Source organism: Lepus europaeus, chromosome 18 (assembly GCF_033115175.1).
Source record: "Lepus europaeus isolate LE1 chromosome 18, mLepTim1.pri, whole genome shotgun sequence".
Classification (NCBI taxonomy): domain Eukaryota; kingdom Metazoa; phylum Chordata; class Mammalia; order Lagomorpha; family Leporidae; genus Lepus; species Lepus europaeus.
This window is the reverse complement of record NC_084844.1, coordinates 68,332,179-68,347,410: the sequence shown is the minus strand read 5'-3', so window position 1 is coordinate 68,347,410 and position 15,232 is coordinate 68,332,179. Positions and strand designations below refer to the sequence as shown.

Below are 15,232 nucleotides of genomic sequence, written 5' to 3'. Positions count from 1 at the left end.
TGTGCTGTGACTTAGGTTTAGAAAAGAGCATCTTCCTTGCCACCCTCTTCTCAGCTCTGGGGCTGTCAGTTCTCCCTGCACAGACACAGTAATGCACACTTCTTCTCTACTACAAAGATCTTCCCCTTATGTTGGTCATAATTCTAGTTATCAACATCAAATCAGCTCACACCTGGACTGTAAGTATTCAATGACATTATTTATCAAAATAAATGTATTCAAATATTCAAAGACCACTTCAAAGTTTAACTGCCTTCAAGAGTTTTTGGCACTTGTAATAGACACTGTGGTTTTCTACACACAAGCACTCACTATTTTATATACCATTTAACAATTCAAACATCATTTCAGGTTCAGCAATACACAAGAATAGCATGCATGAAATGGAGTCACAAGAACTTTAGTACTCTTCTACATAGTCAACATGTTAAGTTAGTTGGGACTCAAAACCACTATGTGGTAACATGAACTGATTTAATGAAAGATATACAGCTAGGTAGTTAAGGCCACAGAATCCCAGACCTATTGATTTTAAATGAGTTTAGGTCAACAGCATTCCATTGCATTATCTTTTATCTCACAGTCCTGCTTTTTCAGCAAGACCCACCCCACTCAGACCACATATTTCCTGCCTGTGTCTGTACAGTGGTGGAAGCTGTTCTGATACAAGCATCTCCTGGACAGTCACCAGCTTCCTGACTCACTACCTAGCTTGGAATCAATAGTTCTGAGGGAACTGAATTGAATGTCAGTCTCTTTGGCAGTCACAGACTTCTGCCTTAGGAAACAGAACATGTCCTCTACTCTGGGGCTCCCTTTTTCTCATCAACCATGGTGTCTGTGGTTTTTTTCTTTTTTCTTTTTTGACAGGCAGAGTGGACAGTGAGAGAGAGACAGAGAGAAAGGTCTTCCATTTGCCGTTGGTTCACCCTCCAATGGCCGCCGTGGTAGCGCGCTGCGGCCTGCGCACTGCGCTGTTCCGATGGCAGGAGCCAGGTGCTTCTCCTGGTCTCCCATGGGGTGCAGGGCCCAAGCACTTGGGCCATCCTCCACTGCACTCCCTGGCCACAGCAGAGAGCTGGCCTGGAAGAGGGGCAACCAGGACAGGATCGGTGCCTCGACCGGGACTAGAACCTGGTGTGCTGGTGCCGCAAGGCGGAGGATTAGCCTGTTGAGCCACGGCGCCGGCCGATCTATGGTTTTTCACTCAAGCCCTAGTAGAACTCTGATTCCAAAAAACAGGGATAAGTGTTCTACCTGGGGCTGGTGCTGTGGCATAGCAAGTTACACTGATGCCTACAGCACTAGCATCCCATATGGATGCCAGTTTGAGTCCCAGCTACTCCAGTTCTTACCCACTCCCTGCTGGGAAAAGCAGCATAAGATGGCCCAAGTGCTTGGTCTTCTGCCCCTACATGGGAGACCTGGAGGAAGCTCCTGGCTTCAGCCTGACCCAGCCCTGACCACTGTGGCCATTTAGGGAGTGAACTAGCAGATGGAAGACCTCTCTCTGCAACTCTGCCTTTCAAATAAGTAAAACATCATGTTGTACGCCCTTTTCCAGGCAGTTGTACAGCTGGGGGTTGTAGCTTCTTGTATATTTTGGATAATAAGAGTTTTGATTTGAAAGCATGCTCATCTGGAACAAAGATCACTCATTATCCTTCGTTAGAGAAGGGAGCTCTGCTCTTTGAAAGTGAAAATCAGAAGCTGTAACCTGTGATGAGCTCCACCTGCCAGGTCTGGGGATACTTAGTTGAAAGCCAGGACACCAGGAAAGGAAGCTTTTCAGATTCTCTGGCCCTTGCTTTAGTCTTATATCTTTACTTCCTGTGTTGCTTCTTGGTGCCAAGGGTGTACACTTTATGCTAAAATGAGGAATTTGGTCTTACCTCTTTGGGGGTTTTTTCTATGAAGACTGTATATATTTACCTTGGTTTTAAGGATAGCTTCTGGGGTGGGTGGATTTTTCAGAAGTTTTCACAAGCCAGCCAAAAGCCTATATTTTCTTCACAGAATTCAGTTTTTAAAAAAGCCTTCAATACAGCCAGAATATCTGTAGGAAGGGAAAAGTAGAAAAAAAAGCATGTGAAATATGAAGAACCGAATGATCAAATAATCCCTTGTGCTTTTCTAGTACTAGGATTAGCTATTTTCTAGTTTTTACTCAATCCTGGGGTCCTGAGGATTTAGCTCTTTAAAGACAAAGATGCCAGTAGGCAAAATACTTAAGTTGGTGCCATACTACTAAAACATAAATACTTCAGTTTGTTTTTAATGCCAAAATGTATTTGTAGGAGAGGCACAAATTGTCAGGGAACTAAGTCTCTTGCAAACACTGCCTGCAATGAAAAGCATCCTCAGCCTCCACCAAGAGCACTGCCATTGCAGAGCTGAAGGGTGATTTATCTTCCCCACCTGGGGTGAATATGCTGAGATAAAGGGAGATAAACAGACCTTCCAGGTTAAGTCTCATTCCCCTTGCAGAGCTGCTCATGTGTGTTTGAGGACACAGCCTTTCTGCATTCTTGTGATACTTGCAATAGATTAAATTCAAGACTAATTCACATTTGCAGGCCAGCAGCTCCTGGAATGCTTCTGACCACAACAGTGCTTCCTTCGGGGAAGGTCTGCAAGAGCAGTTCTGTAGTGAGTTGTGCTCAGAGCAGTTCCCCTCCCAGCTCAGCAGTGAGCTGTTCAGATTGCAAACACAGGAATCTCAACTTACTTGATGAAAGTTTGCTACGGGCTTTTCTTGCCAACTGTGGCCTTCCCAGGAGTGGTGGAGTTTTGAGGTAGCTCAATCATGTCTTCCAATCTTTTATTCTTAAAAAAAAGTACATTTCACTAAATGACCATCCTTGAGTACACTACTGACCTGAATGCATTTTTACCAAATAAAGTCATCCAATAGCTACAAACAAACCAAAAGCCAATAGCAGGCTTACCAACCTAATATTAAACTCAGCACCGGGCCGGCGCCGTGGCTCAATAGGCTAATCCTTCGCCTAGTGGTGCTGGCACACCGGGTTCTAGTCCCGGTCGGGACGCCGGATTCTATCCCAGTTGCCCCTCTTCCAGGCCAGCTCTCTGCTGTGGCCAGGGAGTACAGTGGAGGATGGCCCAATCGCTTGGGCCCTGCACCCCATGGGAGACCAGGAGAAGCAGCTGGCTCCTGCCATCCGATCAGCACAGTGCGCTGGCCGCGGCGGCCATTGGAGGGTGAACCAATGGCAAAAAGGAAGACCTTTCTCTCTGTCTCTATCACTGTCCACTCTGCCTGTCAAAAAAAAAAAAAAAAAAAACTCAGCACCGAATTACTGAGCAGTTTCATGTGTTCCTCATAATGTAAGTGCTGCTGTGAGGACTAAAGATAGGACTGCCCCAATTTTAATTTTCAATATACTGCACAGCTAATAAAGCAGATGCTGTCTCTGGCCCACAAAAGGGGACAGTTTCCCTGCAAGGTTAACCGCAATCGGGAGACATTTCACACCTGATGGAACCCGCAGCGGGACTACCTTGAGCCAGCTCCTCTGCTTCCCTTTCCACCTTCGGTCCTGGACGGGCCAGAGACCACGCACAGGAGGTGCCACCGGCTCACCCGTCCCCCCCTGTAACCTGCAACGCTCCTGGGAGGCAGATGCCAAACAGTGATTTGTTCCACGGTTGTCACTGCGTGAGATCAGCCCATCATGAGAAAACGACCATGGACTCGAACGGGACATCCAACTGCAGAAGCACTGCCCTAGCGGCAGTGCAGGAGGGTGGATGACGGAAGGCACAGCGCGGCCAGGATCTCTAGGGACCCCGCAGGACTCTGCTGCCCTGGTTGCCTACAGCAGGCTGGCGGGAGAGGCTGAGGGTCGCACTCACCGGGTCTGCCTCCCTTCCTGGCTCTCCTAGCTCTCGACGCTGCCGCCTGTGTTCTTGTCCCAACGTCCGAAATTGAGCTCAATGGCCAAGAACGTAACACCACCCACGTCACCCGCACACACCGCAACTACCAGGTGCCCGTCAATGACCACTGCCTTTATAGCCGGCCAGGCATGGGGCAAGTCTGGCAGCGCCGGTCCTGTCTGAGGATTGGTCTGAGGCCCCTGGCCGGGTGGAGCCTGAGCCGCCCTGCAGCAGATTCTGGAAGCAAGGGAGCTGCTGATAGCTGAGGCCAGGCTCAGAGTGCACTCAGGGAGACGCCACGCCCGGCAGGGGCGCTGGGGCCCTGGACTTTCCCAGGCTGCAGTCCTGGGGCGGAGGCTGGCTTAGCCCTTCTTCCCTAGCCCTGCCCTCAAGTGGAGCAGGGTTCCCATGGGGGCAGCTTCCTTCACGGGAGGGCCTCGATTCAGGGTGCTGGCCTGCAGCCTTCCGGGAGGGAGTAGGAGACAGCGACTTTGTCAGGAGGCGACACCCGAGCTGGGCCTGCTTTTTGGGACAGCTCTGGATGCATGTCTGCGTGTGCCTGGACCTGCGGGGCTGCCTCTTGCCTCCTGGAGGATCTGGGAGCCGGGCGTCCTGGTGGCGGGGGCGGGAGGGCGATGAACTGAGCTCACCCTGGGTGCACCAGGCTCTTTGGAGCCTTTCAGAGTTGATGTCACCTCCTGAGTCACTCCTGGTCCGCTTGGGATTTGCCAGAACCCTGAATTAGGGGTGTGGTGGAGGTGGTAGTGGTTGACTTCAATGCACTTTATTTGCAAATTCTTCAAACACAGCTTCTCCCTACTCCTGCAGGCTTTAAGGTGATTGACGAGGACAGAGTGCCTGAGCTGCGAAGAGACTGAATTTTGGAAACTCCGTCCAGAACTCCACAGTGTGTATTTAGGTGCTCTTCCCTCAGGCCTGCAGGTGGACAGCAAGAGCAACAGTAAGATATTAATTGCTGTAGATACTCCCCGTTCTTTACAGTAGACCTGCCAAAAGAGAATGGGGGATGTGTGCTTGAACAGTGGAACCAGTCAGCATGCTAGTGTGAGCTGCCCAAGCGCTTGTACCCCTGCACCCACATGGGAGACCCAGAGGAAGCTCCTGATTTCCTGGCTTCAGATCGGCCCAATCTCTGGCCATTGCAGCCATTTAGGGAATGAACCAGCAGATGGAAGACCCCTTTTCTCTCTCTGCCTCTCTCTCTGTAACTCTACCTCTCAAATAAATAAATAAAATCTTTTAAAAAATGTAATTGAATGTTAAGTAATGTGAGGATAGGGCAATACAGAGATTCCCAAATTTTAGTTTAATACTTTTGACAAATACTCCCCAGTTACTTAAAGGAAGAGCAACTCCTTGTGTGCCTGCTGCAACCTTGCCACTGTTTGAAGGGGAAGAGCTCATTGTCTGCCCTGAGGGGCAGTGCTGCATCCCCCTCAGGTATGTTCACATGACTGTCAGACTGTCACTTCCCTAATGAGAGGATTACAGCTGGCAGAGGGCCCAAGACAATTCTTTATATTTGTTTCCTACAGTCAGATTCTTTATACCTATTTAAGTGCTATAGTAGTTACTATGCATAACCAGAGCAGCCATTCTCCCAGCCTCTTATTTGTGACAAGTTCAATAGTTTGTAGTGATTCCCCCCACCATGGAAATCAGTTTGTATTTATTTCTATGAAGGATATCAAAACCAGGGTGCACTGTCCTCAAGGGACTTATGGATCTACAAATCTTCAAAATGGGTTTATAAATAATAAAATAGCAAAAAATTTGAGGACAGTTTTTACAGCATCAATCTTCAATTGTTAAACAAAGATATTTTTGTGTAAACAGAACAAAATTATATGGACATTCACAGTTACATTTTTTTTTTTGACAGGCAGAGTTAGTGAGAGAGGGAGAGACAGAGAAAGGTCTTCCCTCCATTGGTTCACCCCCAAATGGCTGCTATGGCTGGCACCTGTGCCGATCCGAAGCCAGGAGCCAGGTACTTCCTCCTGGTCTCCCATGCAGGTGCAGGGCCCAAGCACCTGGGCCATCATCCACTGCCTTCCTGGACCACAGCAGAGAGCTGAACTGGAAAAGGAGCAACCGGGATGGAATCGGTGCCCCAACTGGTACTAGAACCCAGTGTGCCAGCACCGCAGGCAGAGGATTAGCCTAGTGAGCCACAGCACTGGCCACATTCACAGTTACATTAACAACAAAGATGTATGGGATTTGCTCACCCTGTCACCATCTGCCTACTTGTTGACCCCCGAGGACTGCTGAGGCTCTCTTCTGTACTGGGAGATAGCATTCCAGAGTCTGCCTCTATGAAAGCAACAAGAGAGGTGTCAGGAACCTTTTGGCAAAAGTGACTTCAAAAAGTTTGTGGAAAAATAAAAAAATGTAGGGGCATCTGTTCATAGTGGGTCAGGCTTGTGCACCTGGGAGGCAGCAGATGATGGCTTAAAGGCTTGGAGTTCCTGGCTGGGCCAGCCCCAGCTGTTATGCACATCTGGAAAATAAAGCAGTGGATGGAGGATCTCAGTTGCTGTCTTTCAAGTTTTTTTTTTTTAAGGTGTTAAGTTCAAAAATAACTAAATAAATTGTGAGAGCTACACATAATTCATACTATGTATATTCCATATGTATGGCTTTCAGTTTCTTTGTACCTTTTTTTTTAAGATGGCAGAGAGAGGTAGGGAGATAGATCTATCTGATGGCTCACTTGCCAGGTGCATGCAATAGCTGGGGCACTGGTCCAGGCAGAAGTCATGAGCCAATAATGCCCTCTGAGTCTCCCACATGGGTGGCAGGGGCCCAAGCACATAAGTCAACATCTGCTGCATTAGCAGAAAGCTGAAGCAGAGCAACCAGGACTGAACTGGAGCTCCCCTATGGGATGTCCACATCGCAAAAAGTGGCTAAACCTGCTGCTTGACAATGCTGGCCCTTACACCTATCTTTTAATTCCATGTTCCACAAACTCTTTGTATAATAGAAATGTTCTCTGCATGTTTGGCGGTGGCTCTTGGGTGCCAGTGGTGGAGGAAGTGGTCTAGAGGAAGGTAGCACAGTGCTGCAGGAGAACAAGGGTGCAGGTACTGCCTGCTGGCATCTCATGCTTTGCCTTCCTTAGAGCAAGTTGTGGATGGCAGGAGGCTGAACCATTTACCTTCCTGCTTCAGACTTTGCCCATCTGTCCCGCAATTCCAGCCACATCTTGGCAATCCTGGCAAAATGCCTGACTGGTGGGGAGGTGGAGAAGCTCATCTGACCAAGCTCCAGCAAAGGGAATTAATTTAGAAAGTTATCAGTGTGCTTTCTACTGCTTTAAGGCATATTCACATGGAAAAAGTAACATTCTATTGTACAAACCATTCTGAGGCTCTTAGCATAGTGAATATATCTTAGATCCTCATCAGTGAAATCTTTAGGAATGTCAGAAAGCCTGTAACCTTCTTCAGTGATCTGAAACAGACGAGATCTGTAAGGGCAGAACTGCTCAGCAGCCACACTGCAGGGATAGGTATCTTTCCGATGATATCTTCATCTGCTCCTTGTGGTTGAAGCCAGTGTATGAGCTCTTGATCTGTTTTCTGCCCTTGGGAGGGCCTAGGGTGCTCTATATCATCTGTAAAGATTCAAAATTTGTTGTATATTAATGTCTAATTATAAAATTTCCAAAGTGACAAGCTGGATGTAATAAACTATGCCAGACTGCAAAAAAAAAATACAAACATGGTATATTGTCTATAAAGTACAGAGGTAAATCTGTATTATAGAGATACACATCTCTACACATATCTCTATTTCTTTCACCTCTGAAAGTCTACATTAAGCTCTCGATGGAATGATTAATTAGGAATAGATTTCATATACTTAATTTTGTAATCAGTGAACTAGAAATAATTATTGTAGTATTGAGGATTGTACTGACTAAAACAGTATGTTTATTCCATGTTAAATACCATCATCGTATCTTTGGATTCCTTTTGTCCTACTACTTAGATATTCACAGGAGAGGGGAGGTGGGGGGAAAACCCAAGATCCATCAGGGTGGAGGGGGAATGTCAGAGGCTGTGGTTCTATTGTACTGCAGCATTTGTTCTGGAAGAACACATTAATGGACCCAGATTTTTCTAAGGTAACTGAGTGCCTATTTTCTCCTGTACACTTGTCTGTAGTATTACATTTTCATTTATGTAAAAGTTTATTTTCTTCAAGTAATGTATTAATTTGGATGAAAATGAAGATGTTAAGGAATTTTCAGAATGGGTCTGTGGCAGCCCTCCTTGGCTTTGTTTTTAGGCACTTATATCAGAAAAGAAAAGATAGAAAAATTCATTTTGGGTTCTTTTCCTCTCTACCATGACACTCTTTGGTTAAGATTTGTCATTTTGTCATATTTGATTATCTAGACTCCCTGAAAAATCCCCTACTTCATTAGATGGAGTCCTTGTCTCACCATGGCAGTGAAAAGTTAAAAATGTTCCAGCTTTGCATTTAGCTAGGTCATGGACACATGCCATGGCTCTTGCCAGCCAAGTGTATCAGGGACATCATCTGAATCAGACTTACTTGCATGAAGAAAAGGAGCAGCAGATCCTTCCAGTGAAAGTGGAGAGGAGCAGGAGCTGCAGAACACTGCTGGGGGGAGGGGGGGAGGAGTGTGCCGTGGGATGTCATGTGGTGGCAGTAGAAGATGGCCCAAGTCCTTGGACCCCTGAACCCAAGTGGGAGACCTGAAAGAAGCTCCTGGCTCCTGGCTTTGGATCAGCTCAGCTCCAGCCATTGTGGCCAATTGGGGAGTAAAGCAGCAGATGGAAGATCTTTCTCTCTCTCTCTCTCTGCCTCTCCTCTCTCCATGCCTCTCCTTTCTCTGTGTAACTCTGACTTTCAAATAAATAAATCTTTAAAAAAAAAGAGTTTATGCTTACGGGTAGTGGTCATGGAAAATATATGGGACATTTTGCAGCAAGATTTGGGATGAATTTTCTAACCACTGAATCTCCTAGAAATTAGAATACACTTCTAATGCATAACTTCCTCTTATACTTAATTAGGTTTTTGTTTTGAATTGTTTTTGATGAAACAGCAAGGAATTCTGAGTTATAGACTTCCTATTTCAGAGACAGGAAAACATTAATGCCTGCATTATAATTAAATAATGCCTATCACCCTTTCTTAAGCAACAAATGATCATAGATTCTCTCTTTGCTAATAATTAATGAGCATGGAGATTTTTTCCACTGTAACCACTCTCCCACCTACACTCCCTCCCCTCTTCCTCCTTCCTCTCCTATTGACATGGAATGCCTTATATAGCTAGGGTGAACATTTAACCCGCTTGGCCCTAGATGTTTATACACTTCAACTCTGTGTCATTATTAATATGCCCTTTTTATGACCAAGCTTATGTCAGAACAACAAATTATATATTCACCTAATACTGACAGTCATCAAATCAATTTTTATTTTCTTCTCTATTAGGCAGTTCTTCAGGGGCAGAAATATTTATTTTGTATATCATTTATTCATTCAACTAAAAGACTGACTGTCAAGATGCTGAGTTTTAGTGTCAAAGCAAATATGTTTCTAGACCCCATGAAGTTTACAGTCTGGCAAGAAAGAGCAATCTACCCAAAGAATATTGTCTTTCATAGTGAATGGTGGTGTGAAGTCAGTGGATAAAGATTTAAGCATTATTAATCCAGCACCAACTCTAATCCCATGATCTCTAATTGAGAGAAGTAATCAGAGATATAGAACCCCATGTTACCCAGTTATCTCTTTGAATTTCTGCTTAAAAATAAAACATATCAAACAACACACAAATACCTAGCACTGCATATTTACATACTATCTTGATATTAAAAATAAGAAAAAATTACCATGAAATAATAGAAACTTTGAATCTCCTTTGTTTTCTAGACAAGTTATAATCCTCTGTGGTTCTTTACAGTGTAAATTATTTTTGTAGGTACTCTTTGTATCTCTCACATTTTTTCCCTATGAGAAATCAGATTTTAAAAACTGAGACCCACGACAAAAAAAAAGATTTTTAAAACTAGTATTATATGTTGATTGGCTCTTTAAAAAAGATTTATTTATTTATTTGAAAGTCAGAGTTACACAGAGTAGAAGGGGAGAGAGAGAGAGACATCTTCCATCTTTTGGTTCACTCACCAATTGGTCACAATGGCTGGGGCTGTACTGATCTGATGCCAGCAGCCAGGAGCTTCTTCTGTGTCTCCCACACAGGTGCAGCTGCCCAAGGATTTGGGCCATCTTCCACCACTTTCCCTGGCCATAGTAGAGAGCTGGATTGAAAGCAGAGTAACCGGGACTCAACCTCCACCCATATGGAATATCAATGCTGGTGGCAGCTTTACCTGCTATGCCACAGCGCTGGCCCCTTGATTGGCCTTTAACTTAGACTTTTTAATGATATTAAAAAACACCATGTTTTTCCAAGCTCTTTCCATTCAGTTTCTCCTTTGTAAACTCCAGATAATACTGTCCCCAGAAGTAATCGAAGGTATATAAATGATATAAGGCATTTAACCCCTTAACCTGTCTTCTTGAATATTCAGCTATGTTAGCTCTGTGTCCATTCCTCTGTTTGTCTCCGTACTAGATGAATAAAAAGACAGTGTAAAATGATTTGAAAAGAACTATAAGGGGTCAGTGCTGTGGCACTGCTGCCAATTGGGGAGTGAACTAGCCGACGGAAAACCTCTCTCTCTCTCGCTGCCTCTCCTCTGTAACTCTGGCTTCCAAATAAATAAATAAATCTTAAAAGAACTGTAAACACAAATAAAAATTGTATTCTCAAAACTGGATGTTAAACCATGCCTTCTACACCTCTCTTAAAAGTTACATTCTACCATAGTCATTTATGATTTCTAGGGCCAAAGCAGTAAATAAGATTTTTCTGGAAGAGACAGAGGTTACGAGGGAGCCAGGATTTGGGGTCAGTAGCAGCAGTGGGTGTCATTCTTTAAGATTTTGATTCAGAAAAGGAAGAACAGCAACTGATCCTTGAGATTTTGGGGTGGGAAGGACAGGAAGGAGGGACTTAACAAAAGCAAATGCCCTCTGGTTGTGGGCACCCACCCCAGCCTGCACCCCTTGGGGAGGGCCAGCTGGTGTCTGTAGGGATGCTGTGGCCTGGACTCCATTTCCCAGAGTCCCCAGGAGCTCTGATGTAATCTGCCTTCCGAATGCCTGTGGGCATGCGCATGCTAGTGCCCGCCCAAGGGTTGGACCAGAGGGAGTTCATTCCCTGGTCGAGGTCTGCCCTGGGGGCTGTGTTACTCCTCCTGCATTTACTGCATCTCCTGCTCTGCACGTGGGATCCCAGGCAGTTTCCGAGTGCTCACCCAGAGCCTGCCTCCTGCTGCTGCTTCCCTCTTCATCGTCCGCCTGTGGGTCCCACGTGCCAGGGACTCTTTCTGCCGCACTCTCCCCGCTTCGCTCCCTGTGGTTCCAGAAGAAAGGGTACCTACTCCTGGGACTTTCTGCAGCAGGTTTGGGGTACAGGAACGGGCGGGGAGGCGTGTGGGACAAGGGTGGGTGCCAGGGCGGCTGGAGGCCCCCAGTGAGGCTCACTTCTCAGCGATCATGGCAGCTTTCCCGAGGTCAAGGGCTGGGACCCGGGCTGTTCTGTCTCCCACCTAGGCTTCCCAGGCTCCCAGCGCCTGGCCTGTCCCTAATGTGCTTTATTTAGTGGTTACAGGAGAGGGCAGCGTTCTGGGAAACTGCACACGCAGGGCAGCTGAGAGCACAGGGAAGGAAGGCGGGGAAACTCCCCTCTCCAGTTAAATAAGCCGGGTTCCCACTGTGGGTGGTCTCAGAATGCAGTCTAGCAGGGCCTCCTGCTGTTTCCTGGGCTGGTTCCTGCAGGGTGGGGCTGGATGGTCTTCAGCAGAGAGCCTGGGGCAGCAGAGGGGTGGGAAGGAGGATCTGACTAGGATCTGCCCCACTGCTCTCATCCTGCACCTCATCTTCCTGGTGGGGTCCCCACGGACACACCTGCTGGGTGTGGCCCTGAGTGTTCAGCTTTTTCCCAGAGGGAGCAGTGTGCAGCCTGTGTAGCAGCTTTGTGCATTGATCCCTTTCCCATATTTGATTATCAGATTTTTCCAATCTGGAATTTGAAGCTGTTACAGAAACCTGGGGTGGGAAAACTCCCTTCTTTCAAACAGGCGCAGAGAGAGTGGAGGGTCCAAGGAGTTTATATTAATGGCCCTAGGCTCAGCTGGAATGATTTCCTGAGAATTGAGCATTAAATTCAAGTTTCTTAGAATATGTATAGGATCACCAGCATCATACCTCAGCTGTTATAGTACTGGTGGGTTTAAATGCAGCCTACATGACTTAGGACCACATTTCCAACTATCGGTGGGTCCAGTATGTTTGTAAAAGAGATGCCAGGGACAGATTTACAAGGACAGATTTATGACTGGAGTTTTCAGAAGCAGAACTTAGGGCATCTTCACTCCCTAGACAAGATATCAGTGGGCAGCTGCTTCACTCATTAATTGTGAGCATCCACTTTTCAAGGTTTATGTTGGATGGGGTCCATTTCTCTTTCTTTGTCTCAGGTTGTGGCTGTATTTCTTCTACAAGGCCATGGAATCATAGCTGATGATTTATTTGGCTGCTTTTCATTTTCTGTCTTCAGCTATTTCTTCTCCAGTTAGCAAGGTTGTCAACTGTTTTTACCTGCCACTGATCCCTTTGCAAAGTGAAAAGTGAACTAAAATTAATGCAAGTCTACTGTGTTGTCAATAACTGGAGTTTTTTTTTTTTTTTTTTTTTTTAAGATTTATTTATTGGCCGGCGCCACATCTCAATAGGCTAATCCTCCACCTGTGGTGCCAACACACCTGGTTCTAGTCCCGGTCGGGGTGCCAAATTCTGTCCCGGTTGCCCCTCTCCAGGCCAGCTCTCTGCTATGGCCTGGGCATGCAGTGGAGGATGTCCCAAGTGCTTGGGCCTTGCACCCACATGGGAAAGCGGGAGAAGCACCTGGCTCCTGGTTTCACATCAGTGCAGTGTGCTGGCTGCAGCATGCTGGCCACGGCAGCCATTGGAAGGTGAACCAATGGCAAAGGAAGACCTTTCTCTCTGTCTCTCTCTCACTGTCCACTCTGCCTGTCAAAAAAAAAAAAGATTAATTTATTCATTTGAAACTCAGAGTTACACAGAGAGAGGCAGGCAGAGAGAGAGAGAGAGAGAGAGAGAGAGAGATATCTTCCATCCAATGGTTCACTCCCCAATTGGCAGCAGCAGCTGGAGCTGTGCTGATCTGAAGCCAGTAGCCAGGAGCTTCTTCTGCATTGAAGCTGTTTTTTAAAATAATTATTTGTTTATTTGAAAGGCAGAGTTACAGAGTGGCATAAGCAGAGATAGATGGCCTAAGCTGTTTTGATACAAAACCAAGAGCCAGGAGCTTTGTCCAGGTCTCCTAGGTGGGTGCAGGAGATGAGGGATTTGGGCCATCTTCTACTGTTTTCCCAGGCCACAGCAGAGAGCTGGATGGGAAGTGGAGCAGCCAGGATCCCAACTGGCACCCATATGGGATGCTGACACTGCAGGAAGTAGCTTAACCCACTATGCAACAGTGCTGCCCACTAACTGGAGCTCTTTTAATCTGAGTTTGCATAAAGTGGAGAATTACAGCATCATAAATACAGATAAGTAACAGTTTTCCTCTGCCTAGTACTTTACAGTTACCCAGTGATCCACTGAGAATCTTATATTCCACACTGTGTAATTAAGAAGGGCAGTTATTTGTCTTATTTTGGGTTCTGTGTTTAAACCTGTGACATTGTTGACATGGGAGGAAATTAGTTCTACATTTTCATAGAGACTGGTCTGTGGAAGCATCTATAGAAGTTATAACTGTGAGAGTGGTAAGAAAGAAGAGGGGAAGAAATAAGTGCCCCTTGCCCCCCACAGATATGTCCACATAGTGGAGTAGAAGATGTGCCCTGGAAAACTATGGCTGACTTTCCATGACAAACTGTGTTTGAGTGCTTCACATGTTCTGATAGAAAGGTATTGCCACCAGGTTACTACTATATTTATTTATTTAGTTAGTTTTTAGAGATTATTTATTTGGAAATCAGAGTTACACAGACAGAGAAGGAGAGGCAGAGAGAGGAAGAAAGAGAGGTCTTCCATTGGGTTCATTCCCTCAATGGCTTCATCATTGTGAACCTTGCTCAGTTCCTGGCCTATACCTTTCCTTTAACCTAGTACTTTGCCATGTAGTAGCCCATGAAAACTGCAGACTGCATAAATGAATGAATACTTTGATGGTTGTGATTTCTTAGAGGAATATCATAAGGGACAGAAGGAATAAAAACAAAAAAAAGTATCCTCAGTTTATAGAAGGTATACTATTTTTGCAAGCGACAGAGAGAGGAAGAAGAAGGAAAGTGGTGAGACTGGAAAGTTGTGGCAAATATAGTAGGCACTGGTCAAATTTAACAGGCCCATTAGAAAACATTAAGGTTTCCTTACTGCCATGTAGACTCTGCCCTCTAGAGGTGAACAGGGTCCTCTAAAGCCACTTGTTGCACAAATGAAAACCCAAGCATTGTGTTCTCCCACATATGGAGTCTGCTATTGGTTTTGATTTACGTTTCCCTAATGGTGAGTGATATTGGGCATGCTCATATATGTCTTGAGCATTTAGATTTCTTCTTCTGAGAAACATCTATTCTGATCATTGCCCATTTCTTTTTTTTTTTTTTTTTCTCTGACAGGCAGCGTGGACAGTGAGAGAGAGAGACAAAGGTCTTCCTTGTGCCGTTGGTTCACCCTCCAATGGCCACCACAGCCGGTGCACTGTGGCTGGTGCACCACGCTGTTCCAAAGGCAGGAGCCAGGTGTTTCTCCTGGTCTCCCATGGGGTGCAGGGCCCAAGCACTTGGGCAATCCTCCACTGCACTCCTGGGCCATAGCAGAGAGCTGGCCTGGAAGAGGGGCAGCCGGGGCAGAATCTGGTGCCCCAACTGGGACTAGAACCCAGTGTGCCGGCACCGCAAGGCAGAGGATTAGCTTGTTGAGCCACAGCACTGGCCTTGCCCATTTCTTAACTGTACATTTTGCTTCTTGTTTAGAGTTTTTCCAGTTCTATATATGTATGTTCTGGCTATCAATCTTTTGTCATATGTAGAGTTTTCAATGTTTTCTGCCATTCTGTTTGTTAATCTTCACTCTGATGATTACTTTGTTGTGAAGGTGTATCTTAATTTGATACACTCAAATTCATATGTTTTATTTTTGTTACTTGTGCTTTTGGAAT

The 15,232-nt window shown here is 45.8% G+C and overlaps 2 protein-coding genes across 6 annotated transcripts in view; one reads left to right on the top strand and one right to left on the bottom strand.

Annotated features, from left to right (window-relative positions):
• The window catches only part of LOC133747076 (zinc finger protein 260-like), a 313,614-nt gene that overhangs the window by 291,859 nt on the left and 6,523 nt on the right, over positions 1-15,232 (bottom strand). The window lies entirely within an intron of this gene.
• The window catches only part of LOC133747075 (zinc finger protein 260-like), an 85,731-nt gene continuing 75,273 nt past the window's right edge, over positions 4,775-15,232 (top strand). The window contains exon 1 of the mRNA XM_062175215.1: positions 4,775-4,807. The gene's annotated coding sequence lies outside the window, so the exon portion shown is untranslated. The remainder of the gene's footprint in view (positions 4,808-15,232) is intronic.